This window comes from Globicephala melas, chromosome 18 (genome assembly GCF_963455315.2).
Source record: "Globicephala melas chromosome 18, mGloMel1.2, whole genome shotgun sequence".
Classification (NCBI taxonomy): domain Eukaryota; kingdom Metazoa; phylum Chordata; class Mammalia; order Artiodactyla; family Delphinidae; genus Globicephala; species Globicephala melas.
The window spans coordinates 66718786-66742764 of record NC_083331.1 but is presented as its reverse complement, the minus strand read 5'-3'; the positions used below and the strand labels follow the sequence as shown (position 1 = coordinate 66742764).

The 23979-nt window shown below is 42.2% G+C and overlaps 1 long non-coding RNA gene across 1 annotated transcript; it reads right to left on the bottom strand.

Annotated features, from left to right (window-relative positions):
* Positions 1 to 2862: 2862 nt before the first annotated feature.
* Positions 2863 to 15293, bottom strand: LOC132593818 (uncharacterized). The gene is made up of 3 exons (XR_009559693.1): positions 15114 to 15293; positions 8283 to 8421; positions 2863 to 3038 (listed from the first exon to the last, which is right to left on the bottom strand). It is a non-coding gene; the product is annotated as an uncharacterized lncRNA (long non-coding RNA).
* Between the last annotated feature and the right edge of the window lie 8686 nt (positions 15294 to 23979).

Genomic DNA, 23979 nt, shown 5'->3' with positions numbered 1-23979 from the left:
CTCACTTGTAAAAAGGGGACAATAACAGAATCCACCTCATAGGGTTGTTGGAGGATTAAATGAATTAATGCATATAGAGTGCTTGGAACTGAGCCTGGCATATTTCAAGCTCTTGTAAACGCCAGATATTTTTATCATTATGTATGAGTCCCTGTACCTACATAAATAGGAGCACATCTCAACTCACCTAATGTATCAGCGCTAAGGGACCCCGGCCCCTTCACAGGGACGATGCCCACCGTGTGGCTGGGCCCCGTGCTATTTACCATCCTCCCAGGACAGAAGTCTGTTCCATAACCAAGATTTTGCTGTTACCGACTTGCACCAAAACTTCCTGCATGTGGACCCTTCACCCCACGTGCCAGTGGATCTAGAGGGTAAGTTCTCAAAGAATTACTGGGTATGGTGTCCACCACTCAAATTCACATTACATGGGGCCACAGACTCAGCTACCAGTAAGTACAAAATACACCTTTCTAACTGCTCTCTGGAGGATGACCTGTGATCATAACCTCCTTCCTACGAAAAAGAAATCAGTGATGAGATGGTATGTAGACTGGATGAACAGACCTGTGTGACACGGGGGCTTCAAGACACTTAAGGCGCTTTCTTGATTCCTGGTGATGGTCTTTTCAAAAGATCATCCCTACCTCATGGGCAACCACAAACTCACCGGAGGGGGTGGCATCCCTTCATGACGCCCTCTCGGCCCCGCTCACCAGCTCTGGAACATTCTCTACCCACTTCTTCAGGCTGATGTCAAACAATGCGTTCCCATCTGGGGCCAGCTGTGAAGAGCAAGGTGTTCACAAGACCAAGGTCACGTCACCAGCAGGTTACTCGGCCACAGACAGGAGCATGGAGAGCTGCTCCCAGGAGGGGCCTCAGTAATCATGGAAGTATCTCCACCTTTCAGATGCAGAAACCGAGGCCCAGGAACGTGCGACTTGCCAAAGGTCTTAGAAGGCATCCTTCCTGACTGCCCTTCTAGTAGGCTTTCCGTGGTGCTCCAGCGCTGTCCCCTCCCCAAAGGACACCCCTACTGCAGCTGGGGGAGGGGTGTGCGTGTGTGTGTGTGTGTACGTGAGCAAGTATGAAACAGCAGGGAAGTGAGCCTTGCCACACAGAAAACTTACCTTGGACTGACTACATATTTTTGGTCAGTGTGAGGGGGTGTTGGGGACCAATTTTATCTGAATAATTTCAGGCAGCTGACAGGGAGGCAGTCTACGAGGATGAGGCATTCTTATTTCCCTCCCTTAAAAATTTTTTTACTATAAAAAATGTTAAACCTATGTAAAGTAGAGGAAAATTGCTTACTAAACTCTTATGTTACTAGTCACCCACCTAATTTATCAATACTCAACCACTCGTGTCCTCTACAGTGAGTGAGGATCTCCTAAAACCTTCCCAAGCCCACTTTTTCAAGGTGCTTCTGTCCTCTCTGGCTGTGATTTTTATAACGTCTCATCCTTTGAGCTATTTTGTTGTTGCCTCAATTAAAATAAACGCAACTCTGATCTGTGAGAACCGAATCTGTGTAAAAAATAATATCACTTCAGGAAAACTGCTGATCTCCTGACCAAGAGCTATCGGGGCATTAGGCATTAGGTCTTTAATGCCTACAGAGAAAACACACAATGAATGACGTCCGTTTCTGGTTACACCGGGCATTTGTTACCAAGCTTAGGCGTCCTCTGTGAACGACACCATCCCTGACTGCTTGGCATCTCCCAACAGTGCAGGGGACACTGAAAACTGCTCTTACCTGGAGACAGAGCAGTATTTCTGGTTTATTGGTCTCCAGCGCAAAACATCTTTGCTCCCAACTTCCACACAACAAGAGCAAAATATGAGGTGAAGGAAAAGTGCAAGAATGGGGAAGGGTTGCGAAACGGTTGTTTTTTCTAATTGTTTTTATTTCACAGTTCTGGGCAAAGCATGGAACGATTTCAAACTTCCAAACAAAATGGTGTGTTGAATATACTCATTAATCTCCCCAACTCCCTAAATCCCCAGTAAAGGAATTTGTCTTTAACTAAGGAGTAAACAATCAGGACAAAGAGAATGAAGAAGGTAAAACCAACAAACACACAATTTTGGAAGCTGGAAAGAATAAAGCAAACTGATTTGCTAGAACCAAGAGTTCTGTTTCATAAGCCAGCAGTGGAGAAAGCTGAGAAACAACCCAAAAACCCTCAGAGACTCCTCCATCAATTGTCAGTTTCACCTAGAGGAGGTGAACCTGGATAATTAGGAAAGTGCTCAAGAAGCAGTGAAGTCCCCAGTTCCCTTCGGTTTGCCTCTGGGCTGTGGAATGCCGGGCAGAGGTGAGGACAGGGTTACCAGATCACCAGCAGAGGAATGAAGTGGAGGGTCACATGTAGAATATTATAACTTTAGCCACTTTCTCCTGAGCCCTGAATCTGGCTCCCCAACCCTGGCAGGAATCATTCTACCCTCCCAGCAGGAGATCATAAAGTCCTCAGAGGAATCTGATCTCACCAAGAGAGATGCTCACATAGATACCTGATGTAAACCAAGCCACGCCCCTCCCCCACCCTGATGCCAACTGTAGATAAGACAAGCCACGTACACAGAGCATTCAGTTAGTCCTACGGGGCCCCTATGATCAGTGAGCCAACGCCCCGGCTACTGGAGGAAAGACTCCAGTGTAGAAGAGAGTGGCCAGAAAATGAACAAACAGAAAGCAAAGCATCCTGGGGAGAACAGACACTGTGGGGAGAGGAGGAGAGAGAGAGAGGTAGAGAGACTATCATTACAATCCCTAGAAATTTATAAGATACTGAATCATCAATCAACAAAGAAATGATGCTATTTTTTAAAAAAATTACAGAGCACAAAAGAGGTCTTGAAAATTAAAAGTAGAAGAGCACACACAAAACTAAAGAGGAAATCTGACAGATAAATTTGAGGGAATCTCCCAGAAAGCACAGCAAAAAAGACAAAGATGTAGAAAATGAAGATAAGAAACAGAGGACCAGTGCAGGATTCTCAACAGCCAAGTCATGGAAATTCTGAAAAGAGAAAACAGAAAAAAATAGAGGTGAGAAAAATCACCAAAGAAGTAACCCAAGAAGATATCCCAGAACTGAAGAATCGAAGTCTTCAGATTGACATTGAAGGGGTTACCAGTCCTTTAGGCAGAGGCCCATTTAATCAGATTGCCTTTCTAATCCCTAAACATGAGCAATTATACAGAAGAACAGGGACTTCCCAGGTAGCGCAGTGGTTAAGAATCTGTCTGCCAATGCAGGGGACATGGGTTCAATCCCTTGTCTGGGAAGATCTCACATGCTGCGGAGCAACTAAGCCCGTGCGCCACAACTACTGAGCCTGCGTGCCACAACTACTGAGCCTGTGCTCTATAGCCCACGAGCCATAACTACTGAGCCCACGTGCCACAACTACTGAAGCCCACACGCCTAGAACCCATGCTCCGCAACAAGAGAAGCCACTGCAGTGAGAAGCCCGCGCACTGCAACGAAGAGTAGCCCCTGCTTGCCGCAACTACAGAAAGCCAGTGTGCAGCAACGAAGACCCGACGCAGCCAAAAATAAATAAATAAATTTTTAAAATTAAATAAATAAAGTGGGTTAGTATGAAGGCTGTCAGCACCTAGGTATCTATGGAGATGGGGGAGTGAGGGAGAGGTACATTAATGGGGCTTTGTCAAAACTTTTTAAAATGGGCAAAGCGTTTCCAGTTTTGCCAGTAGAAAAATGGGGAGGAAATTCTTCTCAACAACGCTCTTTATACCACAGGCCTTTTTTTTTTTTAACCAGCCCAATGATGATAGTATCAGGCACAGAGCAGATCAAAAAGACATTTGTGGGTCAGCTTTTAAACTTTACCATTAATCACAATAGAAAATGGTACAGTTATGTTGGAAAACCATTTAGAATTTCCCAAAATAATTAAAACATGTCCGCAAAAAGACTTGTGTATGAATATTCATAGCAGCATTATTCATAATAGCCCCAAACTGGAAACAACCTAAGTATCATCGTCCAGTGAAACAAACTGTGATAACAGCCATACAACGGAATCCTGATGAGCAGAAAAAAGGACTGAATTACAGGTACCCAAACACAGCAACCTGTCTGAGTCTCAGAAACAGTGTGCCCAGTCAAAGCAGCGAGACATAAAGGAACACATGCTACACGAATCCATTTATACCAGGTTCTGCAATAGGCAAAACCAGTCTGTATTTATAGAACACAGATCAGTGGTTGTCTGTGTCTTGCCGTGGAGGGATTAAAGAATTTTTTTGAGTGGTGGGAATGTGTTCTCTATCTTGATGTGCAATGATTACATGGTGTACATAATCGTCAAAACACACTTAACTGTGCATTCTAAATGAGTGTATTTTAAATAAAGTATACCTCAGGAAAGAAAAATAAGCCTCCAGTGCTCAGGACCCACACTAAGATACATCATCCTGAAATTTCAGAACACTGGGACCAGGAGAAGATCCTAAGAGCTTCCTGGAGGGAGAGGAAGTTTCATATAAAGGATCAAGGATCAAAAGAGCAGACTTCTCAGGAGTAGCCGCACTGGAAGTTTGAGATCATGAAGAAATACCATCAGAATTCTAGGGCAAGATGATATCTACCCTCATACCAGCCAAGTAGGAGGACAGAATCGAGACATTTTTAGCTCTCAAAAGCATTTACCTTCCAGGTAGCTACTGAGAGATACATTCTACTAAAACAATAGTTAACCCAAAAATAGTAAAACATGGCGTTCCAACACAAGAGAAAAATGAGGGAATTCTCAGCATGATGGTGAAAAGAAATCTTAAGATGGCAACTTGTACAGCTGGTTCAGAGATCAACCAGTCTCTTTGGGAGCATGTTAGAAGTCTCTTTGTGAGATTTCTTTTAAAAGGGAAGGAAGGGAAGGGAAGAAGGAAGGAAAGAAAGAGGCAGGGAGAGGGGACGAGAGAAAGAAAGAAACCTAATGCATACAGAAATGATAAGAGAAGATATATATAAACTGGGGAGAGTTTGGGAATAAGAATATAGAAAACTCAGGATATTAAAAAATGATCATTATTAACTCTAGTTAAAACAAGAAAAATGTATAGAAAAGGAAAATAATCAGAATATATTATATAGCTCATGTGTCAATGGCATTTACATAGTCCTAGGAATGTAACACTGAATATTGTTCTAATGCAAATTATTCTATTGCTATATTCGGAGGATAGGGGCACAGGGGTGTGAGTAAGAAAGGGTTAAATCCTCATATTCCACAGCAGGAAGTCAATAGGTACTGCTTGCGGTTGAAAAAGAAATATCAATGTAAGTGTGTTACGTAAAGAGATGAATAAAAATAAAAATAATCAGTTAAAGAACTAAAACAGTGGCCCCTGGAGAGTGAGAAGTTGATCGTGGGCTTGGGGGGACTATTGTTTTTCATAACAAGCTCAATAGTTCTATTCATCTGCACACGGAACGCTGTTCATGCATCACTTTAAGTAAAATTAAAGCTAACTGAAAGCAAAACTGTAAAAAATAGAAAAAGATAGAGGAGTTTATGAACAGACAAGCAGAATGGACACGTCACTCTCACATATCAGGTTTTATTTCCCTTGGGTTACTTGGACTTCAGTTTGGAAACACTTTTCTTATCAGTATTTGCACACCAGTCAGTGAGCAAACTGCAGTGGGCTTTATGAGTCATACATTGTGAGTTATAACATGCTAATAATACTGGGAAGGGTCTCAGAGGGTACTGAGCCCAGAAATCCTCAAGTAGGGTAACAAGGAGATGGGAGACAGGGTTTTTTATAACATTACTAAAGGGATGTCAGAAAATACCTAGGACAAGCTTCCCCAGTGGCGCAGTGGTTGAGAATCCACCTGCCAATGCAGGGGACATGGGTTCGAGTCCTGGTCTGGGAAGATCCCACATGCCGCGGAGCAACTAAGCCCGTGTGCCACAGCTACTGAGCGTGCGCTCTAGAGCCTGTGAGCCACAACTACTGAAGCCCGTGTGCCACAACTACTGAGCCTGCACTCTAGAGCCTGTGAGCCACAACTACTGAGCCCATGTGCCACAACTACTGAGCCTGCGCGTCTGGAGCCTGTGCTCTGCAACAAGAGAGGCCACGATAGTGAGAGGCCCGCATACCGCGATGAGGAGTGGCCCCCGCTCGCCGCAACTAGAGAAAGCCGTCGCACAGAAACGAAGACCCAACACAGCCAAAAATAAATAAATAAATAATATAATAAATAAAATTAAAAAAAAAAAAGAAAATACCTAGGACTGAGGACAACTGGTCAAGTTTTTCAAAAGCATTAGCCTAAGTGAAAGTAGCCAGTCTCAAGAGGCTACATAATGTATGAGTTCATTTATAGGACATTCTGGAAAAAGCAAACTCTAGGAACAGAGAACAGGTCAGTGGTTGCCAGGGACTGGGGATGGGGGAGGGTACTGAGCACAGGGGGGCTTCTTTAGGTGGTGGTAGTTCCAGAACGATATATATTTGTCAAAACTCACAAAACTAAATAGGGTGAATTTACCGTATGTCAATTATTCCTCAATAATCCTGACTTTTAAAAAATTATTATTAAAAAAATCAATTGAAAATATCAACATGTCTATCAACCGAGGAATCAACTGAGGAATGAATAAGTAAAATGTGGTATATCCACATAATGGAATATTATTCTACCATAAAGAGGAAAGAAGTACTGACACATGCTGCAACAGGGATGAAACTTGTAAACACTGTGCTAAGTCAAAGAAGCCAGACACAGAAGGCCACATAGCGTATGATCCCATTTACATGAATACAGTAATAACTGTAAATGGAAAGTAACCTTTAAAAATCGTATTAAAAATCACAATATGTACACTTTAAATATCTTACAATTTTGTGTGTCAATTAAACCTGAGTAAAGCTGAAAAACAATTTTTTTAATTAGTTAAATAAAAAGACCTCCCTTTTTGTGAGGATTTAATATGTTAATACCTATCCAGTGCTTAGAGAAGGACAGGCCATGAGTTAGCACTTAGTCTACTGGCTATTAGAAAATATTTTTTGTTATTATCATCATTTTATTATAGTAATTATGGTTATAAATTACTAAATATTAATGTATCAGCTAGCTGGTGTGTTATTCCTTCCAGATAATTTCTTAGTCTAACTAAATTAGCACAGCGCTCACAATGCTTTATAACTGCACATTTTGAGATATATTTTTAGATCCTAAAGTGTTTCTATATTTTGCAATTCCAAAAGCCATGAAATCTGACTGTCTTGGATTATTAATCTGATGAATCCCAGGAACGGGTGTTTCATAACAAATATCTAAAACATTGGGCAGATCTCCAGGAATAAGACTTATGAATGACTGACTGTATTTTAGTAACTGTTTTTTGGCAATAATTTCTTCCTAACAATTTCAAAAATAATATGCTCAGAGAAAATCCATAGAGCTCTAGATCTTTAGCTATTGTTACGGTTAGCTGTTACACTGACATTCTTTGGAATATACTCATTTTCTTCAGAAAATAGAAAAAATAGGTTTCTCTTTCTACAGGTACGATGATATTTCCTAGCCTCTTAAAATTGTATTTTCCCTCTTACAGAGATCCTGCGAGAACAGCAGCCATGCTGTCAAGGCTTCAGCACCTCTCTCTGTGGCCTCATCCTCTCCCTTCTTTCCACATACTCTTTGGTGGAGGCCCAAAGAAGCCAGAACCCACAGGCTCAAACCACAGCCAGTTCTCACTCAAGGAGCCTAGGAATCCTCCCCAGAAGCCACTGGGGCCGTGTCAGGATAGATTTTAATTTGTGCCTGTCTCTTGCTGCTGTATTTTCTCTCCTCACTCTTCCAAGGAAGCAAGAGCCTGCCTCTCATTGCTTCAGTTCATTAATGGTTTGGGGCGTGCTGAGCCAAAAGCAGAAGCATCCGGCGCCCAGAGGAGAATCCCCACCTCCGTTTTTGGCTGTGAAAGCCCTTGGCTTTGGGAGGTGATGGGCTGGAATGAAAGGTTTGGGAGAGGCAGAAGGGAGGGTGAGGTGCTTTCAGGTTCCCCTAAGCCGGGGCCAGGGTGGTGGTTTGGGGATTTCTGCATTTAGCAGACACCCCAGGAGTACCAGCACCAAGGGAATGGTGGCGGAATTCGAATATGGAGAATGGGGTGCAGACTTCACCTCACAAGGGAGCAGCAGCGAGGGTCCCTGTGGACGGCTCAGGACGGGGGTATGGGCTGTGGTAAGGCCACTAACCTAAGTGCCCACTCACCTCGGAGGACCCTGAGGGAAGCTCCTGTGTCCTGCAGACGCTCCAGGCGCCTGGCTCTGACCCCTTGCCGAGCTGTTGCCATCCTCTCAGGCTGGAGCATTCTGATTTGTAACTCCTGGCAGGTGTCTTTAATCCGGCACTTAAAAAAAAAAGAAAAAGAAAACCAAAGAGATTAGCTGGTACGAGGCAAAGATAGAGTGGCTGAGCCATACACAGATTTAATAAATGTGTAATTTAAGCCTATAACCACAACTAAGCCCGTGAATTTATATTACATAGGGCTGGTCCTATTTTACTGCCAATTCCCTCCTCCTGTAGAATTAATAGCTTTCGAACTTTCTTAATTTTCTTCTGCCTCTCCCAAATCTTTTTAAAGTTGATTCAATGGTTTATTATTTTGGTTAGAAATAATAGTGAGAAATAGTCATTGGTTTGTTTTAAGTTTTTCTTTTTTTTAAATTTTATTTATTTATTTTTGGCTGCATTGGGTCTTTGCTGCTGTACGTGGGCTTCTCACTGCGGTGGCTTCTCTTGTTACAGGGCACGGGCTGTAGGCTCACGGGCTTCAATAGTTGTGGCACTCAGGCTTGGTAGTTGTGGCGCACGGGCTTAGTTGCTCTGCGGCATGTGGGATCCTCCCGGACCAGGGCTCGAACCCGTGTCCCCTGCATTGGCAGGCAGGTCCTTAACCACTGGGCCACCAGGGAAGTTCCTTTTTTTTTTTTTGAGTTTTTCGTTTGTTCAGTGCTATTCTGTTGAGCAATGCTTAATTACTTTGTTCCTTTTCTAAATCCCTTATGAGATCTATTTCACATCTTCCGTTTGCCTTCTTATCAATATATTTAGAGAAATGCATTTTCTTCTAAATAACATTTTGCACTCATGAATTTTGGTGGGCAGAGTTTCTGTTTTTAAAATATGATGGTATTAATTTTTGTGAATTTTCTCTGTGACTTCAATGCTATTGTGGGGTGTGTTTTTAAATGCTGTGGTGTACTCAGTAAGGCTCTTCTGCTTGCTGGGTAACTTATGCAAAGGCAGAAAGTACTAGAAGGATCCTGGGACAGCTCTTAATAGTAAAGAGATGAACAGCCAGCTCTCAGATGCAGGTGCCTGGCAGCCCAGCCGGGCCTGCAGCCTCTAGGGCCCCCCGCAACCTTGCTTTACTGGGGTCAGCTGGGAAATCAAGTCAAACCTCCGGATCTCTCTGCATCAGGTTTAAGTAGCTGGAAGAGAAAGTCTGATTGGCTCATTGAGGGTCACGGGTCTACTTCCAGGTCTAGTGGGAAGAACAGCACAGACATGGCCCCAGAGGGTCATGGGGGTCACAGAATAAAGAATTGTAAGCTGGGCAGCTACCTGTGTGTCTACAGTGGAGTGACTGTCACGTCCTAGTAAGGCCTTTGGCCAGTTACTTAACTTCTCTCCAGTTTTCTCATCTGTAAAATGAGGATAATAATGAAACCTACTTTATAAGATTTCATTTAATGAAAATTAAGTTAATATTTGTAAACACACGCATACGCATACACACACACACACACGGAACAATGCCTGTCACATAATAAACACCATCCAAGTGTTTGCTATTATATTTCTAATTTTATCAACACATGTGCCGTCTGTACATTCTTTTTACTTACTTGAAACTTCTCTATCTAATATATAGTTATTCGGAGTGTGAGAGACTCATACATTTTTAAAAGGTGGATTCTCTAATTTTTCTTCTGAAACTGTTAATCCTACCTTATTAATGATGCTGTTCAGCTATGATTTTTTAGAGCCATTCTTTCGTGTATGTGATCGGCCATATTCTGAAGCAAGGCACTATGGAACCCTCATAGGGTTTCATGTATTTATTTCTTCTTGGGTAACTGTCACCTTTTCATTTACATATTATGTTGTTCGGAAGTGTGTGGCACCCGATGAACGTCGCTGTGTCTTCATTACTTTCTGTGCCTATATCACTTTAATGTGCCAACGTGGCTATTTCCTCTGGCTTTTGCCTGAAGTCTGTTTGGTCAGAGCTCATTATTCAAACTGCCTTTCTTCCGTCGGCACAGGCGTTCATTTTAATTGGCCATTTTTTCTTTAAGTGAGTCTTTGGACATCATCCCAAATCCATCAAATCCTTGGATTCGGTTTTTAAATTCAGTCGGTGGTTCTTCCTTTTGAAAGGCATTGGACCACGTTGTACCTGTCAGGCGGCACTACATTTCATCGTGTGTTTTACTTCTTCTGTAACCCGATGTCAGCTGGCCCTCTGTCCACTTCGTCCTTGTGGCTGGCTCGGCATTTGGCCCTGCACTGCCTGCCTGGATGCAGAACCCCGCGATGCCTCGAGCCCACAGCCCGCCCAAACCCACTACATGCGCACACGCCCCACGTCCCCTCCCGGCCCACCAAGACCACTAGCCTGCTCACCGGGTGGCGGGCACGGGGGCGGACCAGGTGGCCTTCCTCCCAGCACGCTGTTCTCTTGCTCCCTTTCCTATCGTCTTCAAAGCCTGTGTCGGGCTGTCTCTTACCTGGTGCTTCTGGTCTCACCTCCTACCCTGCGCACTTGACAAAGCATTTCTCCAGAAGTCATCCATCTTTGAGTTTATTCTTAACCTCATTGTATTTGTGTTGTTAAATTTCAGATATTCTAAAATAGGTATTTCCTTATTTCTTTCGTGTGAGATCAAGACATAATTATCGAATCGGCCTCATAGTGGAAATCCTTGCTCCTCTTAAGTGTGGCTCGTGGTCCAGCATCACCTGGGAGCCTGTCAGGATCTCGGGTACTAAACCTTCACTCCAACACTCCTTTCATTTTATCCTCGTGATTTTTTCCTCCTGCCATTCCCTGTTATATAGCATGACCTTTGCCCGTCTCTCAACAAAATTCGTATCAAGTTCTCAGAAGTCTTTTTGAAACTCTCAAAAGAAAATTCAACACAAAGTGACTTAAATAAAAAGAGAAATTTCCTGGCTTAAATTATCCAAAGTAAAATAAACTTTAGGCGGTTTTCTCCAGAGGTTAATGAGGTCATTTACTTTGAGATCACCTTGACTCTGTATGGCTCCTTGTGCTAACTTCATCCTCAGGCTGGCTTCCTTCAGGAGGGCAAAACTGGCTGCGAGAGGCCTTGTACTGGCTTGGATAATGTTTCCTTAAAACTCACGTCCACTGGGAACCTGTGAATGTGGCCTTATTTGGAAATAGGGTCCCTTGATTCATCTTAATTAAGATGAAGTCAAACTGGGTTGAGAATGGGTCCTAATCCAATGATTGGTATCCTTATAAGACTAAAGAAATTTGGATACAGCTCTCTCCCTGTGTGTCTCTATGTGAAGATGATGGCAGAGACTCGAGTGGTGCAGCCGCAAGCCTAGCAACGCCAAGGATTGCCTGCAACCACCGGAAGCTAGCAACGTGCAGGGTGGGGATTCTTCCCTAGAGCCTTCAGAAGGAGCACTGCTATGTCAACACTTGCATTGTGGATGTCTAGCCCCCAGAACTGGAAGAGAATAAATTTCTGTTTCAAGCCGCAAAAAAAAAAAAAAAAAAAAAGAATCTCGGGTACCATCGCAGACTTACAGAAACAGAATCTGCAGCTGAACAAGGTCGCCAGGTGATTCTCATACACATAAAATTGGAGAACTTTCGGCCTAATGAACTTTTTAGTGCTTCTGATCTTTCTAAATTCAGCACATGACAAATAGAACTCACCATCTTCTTTGCGGCTTAAAAGCCCCGCCATCCAAGTCAGGAGCTTGGGGACAGCCTTACCTGCCGCGCCGCCCCCCTTTCAAGTCCAGTCGATGACCTGCTGATTCTCTCTCCTTAATATATCTCATAGGTATCTCATTTTCTCTCTTCTAAGCCCACTGCCTCCAGGCCCTCAGAGTTTTCCTGCTGGATTGCCACCTTATCTTCCTAATCGCCCTCCTGGCCTACAGTCTGTTCCTCTCAATGAAGCCAGAGTTGTTTTCCAAAACTGTGTGTCTGATCCTATTACTCTCCTCCTTAAGATCCTTCAACACTCCCCATTGCCTTCAGAACTAGATTCAGATTCTTCACGTGGAATACAAGAAACTTCTTATCCAAACCCTGCCTACCTGCCCAGGTACACCCTCCTCTGCTGTAAGCTGCAGCCACACCTGCTTCATATTTTATGTCCCTAACTGTAGATTCTCTTCCCTCTGCCTGGAATTTCCCTCTTAATTTGCCTGGATAACTCCTCTCTACTCTAGAAATTTAGGGTTAGGTGTCCCCTCTGCTGAGAAGCCTTTTCTTTCTTAGTCTGGGGCAGGTGCCCCTTCCTCTCCTCCTTATGTAGCTTGAATAGTGCCCTGTGGCACCTGGTACAACCTTGTTTGCTTGGCCATCTTCCTTTGTAAGCCTGAGGGTGATTTGAGGGCCAGGATTGCAACCTTCACCTCTGAATGCCAGCTTCTGAATGGATCCTGGCTCATAGTAGGCGCTCAGTAAATGGTTGTTGAATAAAGAAATGAATGAAACATTACTCTTGCTATTTATGGACTTAAAAAAATAGCTTGAAGTTCCTTTTGAGGAACACTTAGTTTCACTGTCTTCTATCTTTTGTTAAATCATTAATATCGTTGCTTTAAAACCTTTTTAGTCCCTTTTTTAATACCTTATTGTTACATATTGTATTTTCCATTAAGACAAAAGATAATAATCTGCACCGTCAAATTTTCCTCATTAGTCATAGGGACAAATGTCCTTTTCTCTTTTCTTTGAGATGCAAATTAAACTGTCCATTTTTAATGGTCCTTGAAATGAATGGTTTTTAATGGTGGCCTTTTCTGTTCTTGAGGATTTACAGATGTTGCTTTTCTACTCTCAAAGCACAATAGCTTGACGGGGTAACTGACCTCAGATGGTAATGCTTGGTCCTAAATTGCTCTGTAAATATCTTCCCTGATGTTTCAGTTGTAAAATTGAGGCTTTCTTGTCTTCATGTCTCTGAGTGGCACCAGCCTCACTCTGCTGCCTGTATTAACTTTTTAAAAATATTGTTTAGTTACAGAATATAATGGTGGAGAAAAAGCCCATTTATGACAGTAAAAAATAAGAGAAAATACTCAGGAATAAATTTAACAAGCTATTGCATTGTAAGGCCTGAAATTCCATATGCTGCCTTGGTATCTTCGAGACTCACGGGGCCCCAAAGGCTGGATCATAAGTTCTTCTCTTGCGGGATACGCCCCCAACCCAGTGGGAAAGCCTCCCTTTATCCAAGAAGCCAATCACATCCCTTTATTCAAACAAGCTCCTCCCTTTATTCAAACAAGCCAATCACATTCTCCTGTGGGAACCAAGGGGCACCTCACCCTCTTGTGACTGCAAAGTCGGCCTCCCTCAGCTCCCAAGTACAATCCCTGTGTGGTCCCGCATGGCGTGTGGTGCCCTCCTATCCTGGGCTGTGACTGTGTGACTAATAAACTGCGGTCCGTCTCATCTGTCCAGGGTTGGCGTTGTGTGTTCAGCAGTCACACACTATGCAGGGTGGGGAAGTCCCTTCTTCACCAGTGCAGTGAATAAGCGATCAGAACAGGTGTGTGCAAACACTACGTGAGGAAGGTTTAAAATCCTCCTGATGGACACAGACATAGGTAGACAACAGAGATTCCCAGCCCAGTATCTTGAGAACTTATTACCTCTTTCCTCTCCACAGCACATCAGATTTTATTGATTCTGGTGGAGATGGTGCCCTCTTTTCCCTGGAAGTCAGTTCTGCAGAGCCCACTCTGCACCCTTAGAACAGCACCTTCTCCCAAAACCGTTCTTAGGAGTCAGCAGCGGTAAGGGGAGGGATTCATGTCACAATCCCAGAGGCATGATAAAGCCTTAATTCTGAGACAGAATAATGCTACCTGTTATTAAAGGAATATCAACCCTTAAGAGACATAAGAACAAGGGCTTCTTTTTGCAGGGGTGATGATGGTGAAGGAGATGGGGTTGAGAATTTGGGGGCAAAGAGCCTTCCTGATTTCCCTGGGATCATGGTCTTTGTTGGCTGCAGACCTGGCATCCATGAGGCGGTCTGCCCTTTCCCCTTGCCTGATACTGACAACCTGGGTATGCAAATAATGTGAACCTCCAAGCAAACTTAGTCTGGGCTTGGATATATGACAAATATTACTGAAGACATACGGAACATCAGGCTTTCTGGGGCATGCTGGTGAAATAGCATTAAACCCAATACACAAAGGCTGAGGGCATGTTTTTTTCTTTCTCATATTTTTCCGAAATGAAAATGATTTCACTGTTTATGATAACAAAATACATATTATACAGAAAATTCAAATACTACAAAAAAATATAAAGAAGGAAAAAAGTGGTTACTTTTCTTTAGCATTCTGGACACCTGTGAGGTAAGAACACGTACCTCACAAGATTGTTGGGAGCGGTCAATGAGGGAACACAGGGTGGGTCCTCAAAAGCAGGGGTGGATTCACTCGAAAGCAAATAGAGCTTAAGCTTCAGGTTTCCTTATTAGCATGAGCTTCTTCCGAGGCCCGTAGTGGTGTGTTCCCTTGCTCATCAATTTTTGTAAAATTTGCAAAAGCAATATATTTTTGTATTCTTTTTTTTAAAAAAGCTCCCCCACCCCCGAACTGTATAACTTCTAAGTGCCACAAAAATCTGGAACTTCCCCCTGCTAAAAAAACTGTAGTTACTTTCCTTCCTTTGGTAAATAGCAAAATCATATTTTCCATCCACTAGGAGAGGCCTGTGTAAACATCAGAGGCCACCGGGACTTTACAGCCGGGCACCAGCTCTCATTTTTATCTCGCGCTGGAGGATTCCAGACTTACCCAGGGCAGGGTCCGTCTTCATTAGGGAAGACCACTCAAGGAAGAGCATTCATTCATTCGCAGAGCGGTCACAATGGCTGGCACCTTCCGGGACGAAAAACATTGTGCGAACATCCTTCTCTGGCGGATAAGCTCCGTAAACGTAAGAAGAGTGTCCCTGCCCTCGCCCTTGTCTGTAGACGACTGAAAATAGCTGCAGCTGTCGGCAAGCTGAATGAAGAACATACGGGCTGATTTCTTGCTTTTTACCACCGTGTGATGAACCTCTGAAACTAGCTCATTATTAAATCTTATATTGGAGGAAGCTGAGGAAAACGACTCCATTTCAAGGAAGAAAACCAATATGACCTTGTTTTGTTTGCTTCAAAAGGTGGTTTTGGTCAGTAAGGACCCACTTGAAGAGAGAGTCTTCCTGCAAAGCTAATTGTCTGGGTACCGGCTGTCTCCACGGCTCAGGCACAGCTGGAATGAGGCCTTGGTTTGGGGTTCAGTCCCCACGTGGACCAGTTAACTTTGCTCCTAACACAGTTACAAACTGCACTTCGACTTCAGCCGTCCTAAAAATGCACGTCGCTGATCCCAAGTGGGTCTGCGAGAGGCGGTGTGGGTACGTCCATCAGCACGACTGGAAAAACAATTTAAAAGCACATGATTCATTGATCTTGGGTTTTCAGTCCTTTCTTTGCAGATGGAGGACGGAATTAGAGGACTTTGGAGGAACCAAGACAGGAGAATTAAATAAGGAAGTAGAGTACATATTGTAGATTGAATGCGAGTCTTCTTTCAGTTTTTGTTAGGACAGTAAGTAGCCATTAAAAAAATGTTAGAGTTATACCAGTAGGAATATTTCAGTAGGAATTTATTTCAGTAGGAAGTAAATCTATTTCAGTAGGAATTTCTGGTGAAAAAAAGCAAAACGTAAAGGCATGAAGAGTATGATCCCATTTTATAAAACAAATAAAACCCCTTGTGTATGTCTCTGTATACGAGTGTAAATGTCTTGTACGTTGTAGAGAAACACAGTGTTAACATGGGTTAACGGTGGGTGGGGAGGGACAACAGATATGAGGATACAGGGAGGAGGAGAAAGGAGAGAAGGCAAGGGGGAAAAGAAAAGAAAGTCTGCACCAAACAAAGCAAAACACAAAGACAGGGCCTGTATATGTGTGTGTCTGTGGTCTCTAGAGAAACAGAATCAATAGGATTACTTACCTTATTAATAGCAGAATTGGCTCATGGCATTATGGAAGGTGGGGCCACGATCTGCTGTCTGCAACCTGTAGACCTAGGAAAGGTGCTGGTGTAATTCAGTCCAAGTCTGAAGGCCTGAGAATCGGCAGGCCAGTGTCCAAGGGTGGGAGAAGACGGGCATCCCAGCTCAGCAGAGCAAAGTCTCACTTTTCCTGCCTTTTTGTTCTGTTCAGGCCCTCAGTGGATTGGATGATGCCACCTGCATTGGGGAGGGCCATCTTCTCTACTCAGTCCACCAATTCGAATGCTCATCTCTTCCAGAGACACCCTCACAGACGCACCCAGAAATTGGTTTACCAGCTGTCTGGGCATTGCTTGGCCCAGTCAAGTTGACACGTAAAATTAACCATCACAGTATATAGTATGATGACATTTATGCATCTCAAGCTTTTTGGTGCAATGATATGCATGTGTGTATGAGAATTTTAAACATTTCATTCAGGTGATATTCACATAAGATTAAACAACTGAAAGTGAAAAATTCAGTGGCACTTAGCACATTCCCAATATCGTGCAACCACACTTCAATCTAGCTCCCAAACATGTCCATCACCGGAAAATAAAACTACATGCATTCAGCCGTTTCTATTCTTCCCCTCCTTCTTGCCCCTGGCAACGCCCAATCTGCATTCTGTTACTATGGATTTACCTGTGTTAGATATTTCATATAGATGAAATTATATAATATGTGGATTTTTGTGTCTGGCTTCTTTCACTTAGCTTAATGTTTCTGAGGTCCATCCATGTTGTAGCATATATCAATACTCCACTCCTTTCCATGGCTGAATAATATTCCCTTGTATGGATATGGTGTACCCATTGGTCCATTGATGGACATTTGGGATGTTTCCACGTTTTGGCTACTGTGAATAGCGTTGCTATGAACATGCATGTACATGTATTTGTTTGAGCACCTGCATTCAACTCTTTTGGGTATATACCTAGGAGTGGAATTTCTGAGTTATATGGTTATTCTTTTTTTTTTTTTAAATGAGCCCGCCCATCCATTCCTTGGTGAGCCTTTTTTAAAAAAAATTATTTATTTAATTTATTTTTGGCTGCATTGGGTCTTCGTTGCTGTGCGCGGGCTTTCTCTAGTTGTGGTGAGCAGGGGTTACTCTTCGTTGCAGTGTGTGGGCTTCTCATTGCAGTGGCTTCTCTTGTTGTGGAGCACAGGCTCTAGGTGTGGGGGCTTCAGTAGTTGTGGCTTGTGGTCTTCGTTGTTCTGTGGCATGTGGGATCTTCCTGGACTGGGGATCGAACCCATGTCCCCTACGTTGGCAGGCGGATTCTTGACCACTGTGCCTCCAGGGAAGTCCCCCATATGGTTAGTCTATGTTTGACTTTTTGAGAAATCATAAAATGATTTTCCTCAGTGGTTGAACCATTTTGCATTCCCATCAGCAATATATGAGGATTCCAATAGGATTTTTTAATTAAAAAAAAATAAAAGGAAAGGCACTAGAGAGACCATAAATTCTTAGAGCTCATTAAGGGCAGTGTTCACAGGGAACACAGGCATATCCGTGGGATGAAAATTACCCTGGGCCTTGGGCCAGTTCCTTACTTTCATGGATCCTCAGTTTCCTCATCAGGAATAACTGATTATATGAAAAAACTCGAGAAAGCTTACTTGCTGGCACGGTATAGACAATCAACAATTATTAGTTGAATCTCAATGCTCTTTACTAACAAGAGCGTTCACCGTAGTTGAAAAGATAGTGGAAACCGTGATAGATGTATCGATGATGAAACCCTGAGAGTTTCGTCATGAAACTCTCAGAAACTGGAGAGTTTTGGAAATTCTCCCAAAAGGGAGAATTTCCAAAACACGGAAAAAGTATCTCTAAGAAGTGTAATTTCAACGACATTGGGGCACCCATGTTAGGGGCAATATGTCACATGGTGGTAAAAAGCACAGCCCTTGAAAACAGACAGTCCTAGGTCCACAAACTAGCTTGCCCCCAAAGTAGTCAGAATTTCTTCCATTTCAAGTGACAGGAACCCAACCCAAACAGCCTATGAAAGAAAGGGGGATTTACTGGCTAGGGCAGAGCTTCTCAAGCAGTGTACTGTGCATGTGTTACAGGCATGCTGGGATATTCCTCCCCTCAGTCCTGGGGAGGAGGGGTGCGGACAGCCAGGGCTAGCACCTGGGTGGAAGGACAGGCAAGGCCAATCACTGCTTTCCTTGGCAAGCTGATGTCCTTCTTCTCCACTGCACACCTGCTGTCTCACGTGGCCACTGACCCCTCCTGGGCTCCTACCTTCACAGCCCATGGTTAGAGAAGGGGGCTCACTGCCCCAGGCCACAAAAAGAAAAACCTCAGGGGGATTCTGACTGACCTGGTTTATGTCATATTCATGCTTCCCACCAATTCCCATGACCAGGAGTATTTCAACTGGTCCAGCTTAGGGGCCCATAGTGGTGGGATCATTGAAGAAAACAGCAGCTCCCATATCTAGAGAGGGAGGAAGAATGGTTCCTCAAAGGAGATGGGCACACAGATTTTGACGAGATGCAGTTTATTACATTTTTCGCCTACGGTTTGTGCTTTGGGTATCTTGTGTAAGAACTCTGCCTAGCGCTAGGTCCTAAAGACTTTTTCCTACATTTTCTTCTAAAAGTGTGATAGTTTTACATTTAAATTCATGATCCATTTTTGAATTAATTTTTGTATCCAGCATGAAGTTTAGGTCAAACTTCATTTTTTGCCTATGGATGTCCAATTTTCCAGCATCATTTGTTGAAAATTATCCTTTCTCCATTAAATTGACTTGTACCTTTCCCCCAAATTAATTGGACATAGTGCATTGATCTATTTCTGGGTTCCCTTTTCTGCACCATTGATCTATGTGTCTACTCCCCTTCCAGGACTACGCTGTGCTGGCTACTATAGTTCTATAGTATGTCTTAACATCAGGTAGAGTATTTCCTCCCACTTAATTCTTCCTTTTAAAAATTGTTTTAGCCACTCTAGTTCCTTTGCCATTCCATATAAATTTTAGAATCAGATTGTCTACAGCTACAAACAAATTTTTTTTGCTGAGATTTTGATAGGAACTGTGTTGAATCTATAGATCAACTGGGGGAAAATGGGCATCTTTATAATATTGAGTCTTCCAATCCAAGAGTACAATGTATCTCTCCATTTATCCAGATCTTCTTTGATTTATTTACTCAACATGTGATTTTCAGCATACAGATACTGTCCTGTTTTGTGCTACAAAAGACCCTGACAAGATAAGCTACCAACTGGGAAAACATATTAGCAAATCACATATCTGACAAAGACCTTATATCTGTAATGTACAATGAATTCTCAGATCGTTACAGAAAAAAACAAAACAAAACCCAGACTAGCAATCTAATTGTGAAATGGGCAAAAGATATGAATAGATATTTCACCAAACAGGAATCACGGATGGTAACTAAGCCCATGAAAAGATGTTCACCATCATTAACCACATATTTTAATACACACAAGCTTTGATTATATACAAAAATTAATATATCGAATGTTCATATTGCCTGATTAGTGTGGGAGAACTAAATGTATTCATACTGACCACTAATGACAAAAGACATAATTTAACAAATTCAGTACTGTCAAAATTATGTGTTTTTATCATATACAAAGGCTACTGTTTTCTCCATAGGCATATGCCAAATTTATAACAATGTAAAAAGTATTCACCATATCGTATACATATTCCTTTTCAGAAATGTGTTAACTACACAGAGCTAGCTTAACCTGTATTTTAGGGAAACATGTTATTTTTCATATTTTCTAACATTTTTCCTCAATGAATTGCTTAATTCTACTGTGTTATTCATTTGATCATTAACCGCTCATGGGTTCTCCAAATTCTTCTACCTCATTTGCTTAACCATATTGTACCAGGCTGTAATTCTGAAGGGAATGCATAGAACCTGGGTGCTAAATACTGCTGTAAAAAAATAATGCTAGATATCAAACAGCAATTAATTCTCCATCATATATTTATTGAAGATCAAATCATTGGTTGGCATTTAGCAGGCATTGAATGTATAGAATGTGTTTTTGGTTTTTTTTTGAAGTCCTCCACTGTGGAAAATTTTCAAAATAATAGCTCAGGACTTAAGCCTTACCAAGTGTGTGTTATTAAGTAGATTATGTGTCCCAGGAATGGAGGAGGATCAGAAAAGATAATAGAAACTCACTAATAATTAGTCCAGGAGAGAAATCATTCCACTTGAGAATCACTTGCTGCCTTTTCTGCCCCGAGGGCTCTAATTCATGATAACCTGCATTTCTTGCCTATTTATGCTGAAAGTTGACCATGAGAGGATGAGAGTGTAATCCTGACCAGTGAAGCCATATTATCCACCTGACTGAAGAGAAGGCCTCAGCATTGAAGTGTTTCTAATGTAATTGCTATAGTCTTTAGAATCAGCTTCCATACAGGTTAGTATTTTTTCTATGATGAAAAATGATGAAATTCAAAGTCATTGTTCTCTAAACTCTTTAAAGCAATGACGCTCCTCTGCTGCCCCCTCAAGGTTCTCACAGTTTTTCTCTAGGGAGACAAAATTTTAAATAACCCCAAATGCCACCCACAATAGAATATATAAAAACCATACACAGGCTGCTCCCAGGGCAAACTATTGATAGTATCAATTATTAAAAAACAGTAATCTTATCTTCCACTTATTTCATGGGGTGACTGTTTACTTCCCATTTAGCAAAATTCAGGGATGATGTATCCTTAAAATATTAAAAAATATATTTTGTGCACATTTTAAGGTAAAAGAGGAAAACCTTTTTTTAGTTTTTGGCCGCGCTGCACGGCTTGCGGGATCATAGCTCCCTGACCAGGGACTGAACCCACATGTTCGGCAGTGAAAGCGCAGAGTCCTAACCACTGGACTGCCACGGAATTCCCAGCAAAACCTTTTTTTTCCAGATGTTTTTAGGTTTTAAGATACCTGCAGTATAAATCTGTCACAATAAATTCCATTCTGATTATAATTTTACTGTGTCCACCATCAGCCTATCGACTCAATTTCTGTTCTGAGATATAAGAATTTACTAGACATCGTAAAAGGTCAACTTTCAGGTATTGTTATTTGTAAACAGTACTGTGAACAGGCCCCCCTCTGGTTCTGTAGGCATAACATGTCTGTGGGAGGGATGGGGAGAGAGCTGACCTGGCACCCATCCTTCGCCAGAACTTCTGCATGCCTGACCTCACTGAATTCTCACAGAGATCCAGCAGAGCAGGTATTTTCCCATCTCCCAGTGAGCAAACTGAGGTAGAGAGGTTATGATGCCAAGTACATTTTCCAAATCCACACAACTAATAAAGAGGATACGTGCAATTCAAATCCAGGCTGATCTGACTGCAAAGTCCCCGCTTTTTCCTCATCAAAAAGTCGACAAGGGCTTCCCTGGTTGCGCAGTGGTTGAGAGTCCACCTGCCGATGCAGGGTTCGTGCCCCGGTCCGGGAAGATCCCACATGCCGCGGAGAGGCTAGGCCCGTGAGCCATGGCCACTGAGCCTGCGCGTCCGGAGCCTGTGCTCCGCAATGGGAGACACCACAACAGTGAGAGGCCTGCGTACCGCAAAAAAAAAAAAAAAAAAAAAAAAAAGTTGACAAATAACAAAAGTTGGTGCGGATGTGGAGAAAAGGGAACCCTTGTACACTGTTGGTGGGGATGTAAATCAGTGCAGTCACTGTGGAAAATAGTATAGAGGGTCCTCGAAATACTAAAAGTAGAACTACCATATAGCAATCCCATTCCTGGATTTACATCCAAAGAAAATGAAAACACTAATTTGAAAAGATAAGTACATCCAATGTTCATAGTAGCATTATTTACAATAGCCAAGATACAGAAGCAACCCATGTATTTATCAACAGATGAATGGATAAAGAAGACATAGTACACAGATATAGAAACTGGAATATTACACAGCCATAAAAAAGAATGAAATTCTGCCATTTACAACAATATAGATGGACCTAGAGTGTATTATGCTTGGTGAAATAAGTCAGAGAAAGACAAAAACTGTATGTCGCTGTTTACAGGGTGGCTAGACAGACTTAGCAGGATTCTTGCTATAACTGGACAATGTAGAGACAAACATGGCAGTCTGAAAAGTCGAGGTGTAGGTGAAGGAAGAGAGCTCAGTCTTTGTCACTCGCAAAGGATTCAGAGAGAAAATGTCACAATATTTTAAAATATAGACAAAAGATACATGGGAGTTTTTTGTCCTTTTTTTTTTACACTTTTTTTTTTTACACTCTCCTATAAATTGGAAATTATTTTAGAATAAAAAGTAACTCCCCACCCCCACCCCAAACCTGTCCAGTTCTGGTGTCTTTGTCTGGTTCATGCCTCCAAAGGTCTCACTGGCTGAGCCATATTTTTCTTGCTGAGTTTTGTTCATCTGACCTGACAGGATAATTACTGCATTGTATTTCTCCTAACCAAGTAGAACAAAACTTCTCGAACCTATGTGACTGCGCTACAAACCTCAGCAAGTGTTTCCTGAACTTCATTCATGAGTACCATCTGCATACTTGCCACAAAGCAACTGTGCCTCTGTTTACATTATAATTTAAAAAGTCAACTCTGACTTTTTTATAGAAAAATAGCAGGCAACCACAAAGATACATACATTAAAAAAAGTTATTAAATTTTAAAAAATAAAATGAAATGACAGGATAATTAATTTATAAAAATGCATACTTGAAAATATGCTCCCTAGAGAGTGGAACTTTTTGTGCTGATTTAATAATAAAAGGATATTTAGCCTGAGGTCACTTAGTTTAAGATGAAATGGGGTTCTAAATCAATATAATGATCTAATTTTAACATTTTGATGGTACCAAGAACTGTGCATATCAATTTATATATCCCATTTATTGGAAAGGGCAAGAGATATTTAACCTCCATCTTTAATAGAGTTGGATATTGAGAATTAATTCCTAGCCAAAATGATGTTACTTTTATTCCAAAAAGGCATTTGAATATTTATAACCCTGGAAGCATACATAAAAACATGATTTTTCCTTCTGAGAATATTTAAAAAAATCATTTTCAGACAATGTAGTTATGTTGGAATTTTATTATAAACTGCAAGGGCACAGACCTCGAGCTGGCCAATTTCAAGGATTTCTTTCACAGCAGAGGTATTTAAAGGCAAAATAAATAAATAAATATTAGGTTAATCACTATTGACTTATTGGGGAAAAAAGGGATAATCTAAATGTCCCGTTAAAGAATTCAGGTTCGGTTACCTAGGAGGGTGGGTAGTTTCTCACAGTCGTTTAAAAAAATTTTTTATAAATTATTTATTTTTGGCTGTGTTGGGTCTTCATTGCTGCCCCGGGCTTTCTCTAGTTGTGGCGAGCAGGGGCTACTCTTTGTTGCAGTGTGAAGGCTTCTCATTGCGGTGGCTTCTCTTGTTGTGGAGCACGGGCTCTAGGCGCACGGGCTTCAGTAGTTGTGGCTTGCGGGCTCTAGAGCGCAGGCTCAGTAGTTGTGGTGCACAGGCTTAGTTGCTCCCCGGCATGTGGGATTCTCCCGGACCAGGGCTCGAACCCATGTCCCGTGCATTGGCAGGC